A 4907-nucleotide genomic window follows, 5' to 3' on the forward strand; every position below is an offset into this window, starting at 1 on the left:
ATTAGGCCGCTCACTTTAGTCCAATTTTGCTTCCCCCCCCGTAGCCCTCTCTGTCTCTAATAGCTGTCTTTGTCAGACCTCTACAGTCCATCTCTGCTATGTATGTGGTTGCTATATATTTTAGTGGCTGAGCTGAATCATAATAATTACAAAAAAAGCAAATTCGTAGAAGAGCTGTAGGCACCAGCGTATTTGGTGACCTTAAATTGGGAAATTTTACTTCCTCAAAGATTGTAGCTCATAAAGTTTGGGACCAAAGTGAGACGTCACATCTGCCATTTGAGAAAAGTGACAGCTGCTGTCAAAAAATGACTGACAGAGAAATTACAAATCAGTTCTGACAAATTTGATACCCATCATCCATTCTGGAATTAGGAAATCAGCTGTTACTAAGTAATTTCAGGGGGGGGGGAAATCAAGGAGACACACTCTTTGTAAAATAAAAAATATATAAAAAGATTTGTGATTCAGTGTTAATTAGTCTAATGTTACAAATATTCATTTGTAATATAAAAAGGAATTTATCAAAAGAGAAACAGTTTGTATTTTTTAATATGCTGGCACATCTATTATAGTAATCATCATACTGCAGAATATGCAATGAAACTGTGGTCTAAATCAAGGTGAATCCATTTGCAGTCTACACTTGAACAATGTGACAGTGGTTTTTGCTAGCAGCTACGAAACAGCCATAATTGCTCCTTTCAAGGACCTGAAACCTCTCAGAGAAGAGCAAAACAACATTACCTTTTAACAAATGTATCTGTCTCATTCAGTTTCCAACCATGTTTCTCTTTTTCTCAGTTTTTGGTTGAAAGAGCATTAGTGATGTAAGAAATGGAGTAATATTTCTTGGAATACTGAACACTTCATTGGTATAAAAATGACAAAATACACTATACATAGTAAGTTTATAGAAAACACATACAATCCCTTCCTTGCAGAAGAGTGAATAAGTGATACCCTTGTAAACAAGCCAATGATACGTACGATACCCTTACAACATATATTTTAAGATAAGGCATTGTTGACAGTGTTTAAGTAATAATGGTGTGTCATTCAAATATGCATGACTTTGCTTTTTTGCAGAATTTTACAAAAATAAGCTGCAAAAAGATATTTTCAAGTATACTGTTATCTTCAGCTGGTATCATGTGTCTTTAAGCTTTAGCCATGGATTCCGTTTAAACGGAGATAGCTGATCAAACTAAAAATGGCAAGAGAAAAATCGGCTTTAAAGGTACAGTCAGTAGTTTTTGATAAATATACACTAATGAATGTGTAAGTAATTTTCAAGAAGAAGGTCAACAATAATTTTGCCCATGACTGTAAAATGACCAAGTTACACCTTAGGCTGGTCTGTTATTCTGTGTTTTATAAAGAATTAATTATGCATCCTTAAAGTCCTGAAATTGTCACTCAGATTTCAATAGCACCTACACATGTATACAGTGTAGCATAGAGCTTTTCTATTTATAGAGAGATGATAGTGAATGAATGTGACTGAGATTCTGCGTATACTTGTGTCTGTATCCGTCTTCATCATCCCCGACTAGACCGTAAAGGTACACTTCATTTATATATTTATATTCCCGGACTATTTCAAGAGTTGTTAGCTCAGAAAAACAAAGTGAAAGATTAAGACTGAGGCCAAACTGCATTTGGTCGTCCTAATCAACATTTGTATGGTAGCCGCTCAGTATGCTGTTGCTGCTGTCAAAAAAACAAAAACAAAACAAAACAAAAAAACGTTTTCTTGGGGGGAGAAAAAAAAGGTCATGAAATGTTAACATCCTACATATGTGTGCATGCATACTACCTCCGCATTGCATGCTCCACACAAGGCTGTTTTGTCCTACATGCCAGTACATGTTCATTTATGTTGTGAGAGTATAGTAAAGTACCTCTCTGTGCCGACAGACAGTGTTGTTCTACTTTGATGTAAAAAGGGGTCGTGTCTGGCAGAGGGAGAAGCTATTATGGCTCCTTTATGGATTATGAGGCAGAAGAGTGACCCTTGTCTCAAGGTGAACATCAGTAGCTGCCCTTGTCACAGTCACAACACTGCTCCCCATTACGTTATAGTCAGTGGCCCTGGCAGTGTGTCATTGCAAACAATATTGCTCTTAACAAGATATTTTGTGTTGTGATGCTCCTTTCAAATCGTATTTTTCCTAAACCAGGGTAAAAATTATATCAAATGTTATTTTGATTTTCTCCTGATATAGACACATGATTAAATAATCAAGACTGACTATGCTAAAAACTACAAAAAATTATTTGGCACATATGCTTTAGGAAACTCAATAAATGCACTGTAGAAAATTAGCATAGAAAAATATTATCTATGATGTGAGTAGGCGAGATTGTGATTTAAGTGTACCTGTATTTTTATTTATTTATTTTTTTTTGGGGGGGGGGGGGGGGCAGTCTACAAATTACTAAAAACATTAAAACTGTACTTCAGTAAAACAACAACAACATATCATCACTGTTCATATCCATGTTTCCTCCAATTGGGTGGTTGCTGTACAATTAGCATTACTCTTTCCCTTGCCCCACCCCCTCTCGACTTACCCCAGAAAACACCCCTGCAAGATTCAAAGTCCCAAAATAAAACAAATCTCAAACCAAATCTAAAGTGTTAGAGTTTTGGGGAGAACACAACAGAAAGATAAAACGAAAAACAGATGCCACAACAGAAAAGTGAAATGCAAAACAAGACACAGGAAATGACAAAGTAAGGTTAGAAATAAATATCAAAGAAAGGAGCACAGAAACATGAGTGTACTTAACAGCGTGGAAAACAACGGAGGATTAAATTGATGAGGGAACCGAATGCATACACAGAAAAAAACTCCAGGTGGCACTCAAGCACCTGCCTGTCTAGCCTTAAGGCCACATGCCCTGGCCTCTCTTTCAACTTTCTCTCCCTTCACATCCAGGTACACTTGCCGTTCAAGCGTCCTGAGAAGCAGCCTCGCTCACTGATCTGCTTTTATTGGTGACAGGCAGGTGACAATATCGTTGCCCTACAGTTGCCCATGTTTGTCATTGTTTTAAAAGCAGATCGAAGTGGGTGATCATTAGTCTATGCAAATATTTGGATGTCATAAACATTAGTCTTCGACGTATCCATCCAGAGTCATGCATGACAATTTGTACAGAATTTCCATAAATCTTACAGATTTTTACCACATTTTCATTGCTTATCGGCCTAGTCAAAAATCGCTTGGATTATCATGAATTCTTGAACACTCGCTGTGCTAGATGACAACAAAGTGCACACATCCACTTCCCTGCTTGTCTAGAACTTAGGGATGTCCTGGCATATAACTCAAATGAAAGACATCTTATTGTGTCAAAGTTTGTGCACAAGTCCACAAGATATGAGACGGAGCATGTCGTGTGTGTGTCTGACCTGCTGCAGAGGAAAAAGCAGAGACAGCCAGAGTGGACGGAGTCAGTTTGTGCGTGACGTCCTTACTAGGTTAACTAATTCGCACACTACCTGTATGTATTTGTAAATTGCAGCACGATACTAAGAAGAGACAGGTTCAGAAATGGAAAGAAAGGGAATTAGGCAGCCCAGGATAGCAGCTCTCTTCTGTCCTGGATCAGGCCATCCAGTAGTAACAAGGATGAGGTTGACGTATTTTCACCTGATCAACAGCAATACTGATTGCAAAAGACCATCATCTGTTGGAATTCATAATTTTGTACAAATGTGCTTATTAATGTGTTGATTTTTAACCTGACATCTGCATGACTATATGGGTGCTGAAATGCCAAATTCAGTAAGTATGCAGGTAAGTATAAGGGATTCTACTGTGTGTAACTTTTTTTTTTTAACAAATACTGTGCAAAAGTTTGAATTTAACTTTAATTTCCTTATTCTTTGCTAGGAAATTGTAAAAAAGGTGAGGCAATTTATAGAAACCTGCAAATATACAAAAGAAATACAGTTTATGAGGCAAAGCAGAGATTGTACAGCTTAAAAATCAACATTTCAATATTAGAAGTTGTCTGCTTTTTGTTCCGTTCTCTGTCAATATTATCCCACACTGCTTCAGTAATGTTAAGGGGCTCTTGGGAGGCCATTCCATGAATAACAATTTTTCACTGTGTTTTTCTATCCAGGTATGTTGTTCATCATTGGCAGTGTGTTTGGGATCACTGCCATGCTGTAAACTTGAGCCTTTGCCAATCAGACACTTTCCAGATGGTTTTGCATGGTGGATCAAAATCTGATGGTACTTTTCTGCATTGATAATTGAATAAATTTTGGCATCCACACCACTGGATGAAATGCAGTCCCAAAACATGACTGAGCCTCCACCACCATCTATTTTAGAAATAGCTATAGATACTCAGTGTTGTGCCTCTCACCTGACCTTACATCCATATTTGGATTAATCACTATATAACACTTAATAATGATTTTCAGAGCAGTTCTTGTATAATGTGGCATATCTTAGCCCGTTTTCCCTGTTTACCTTCCTTAAGAATGATTTCTTGACAGGCACCTTTTCACTGAGAACTCCACCTGGCCAGTTTCCTCAAATGTTTTAAGGATACAATGCACATCATGCTGGGTTTTTAGCGAATAATTCCTTGGGAATTACTTCCTGGTGCAAAAATACTATTTTAATCCTGTAAACTATGTCGTCTTTGTAATTTTTCCCAAATTCAACAAAAGAAATGGGGGGGGGTGCTTTTATCCTTGAATGTTTCATAGGTCAGTACTAAGTGGTTTGACAAGAAAATGGTCAGGTACAAGTACTGGACTGAAATCAAGTGAAAAAGCAGCCAGCGTCCAAAGAAAACTAGAGAACTATTACTATCAGGGTTGTCATGTGCATGCAAACACAGCTATACACACTCATTAGATTTAATTAGCTGATCTT

The sequence above is a fragment of the Rhamphochromis sp. 'chilingali' genome, assembly GCF_963969265.1.
Source record: "Rhamphochromis sp. 'chilingali' genome assembly, chromosome: 13".
Taxonomy (NCBI): domain Eukaryota; kingdom Metazoa; phylum Chordata; class Actinopteri; order Cichliformes; family Cichlidae; genus Rhamphochromis; species Rhamphochromis sp. 'chilingali'.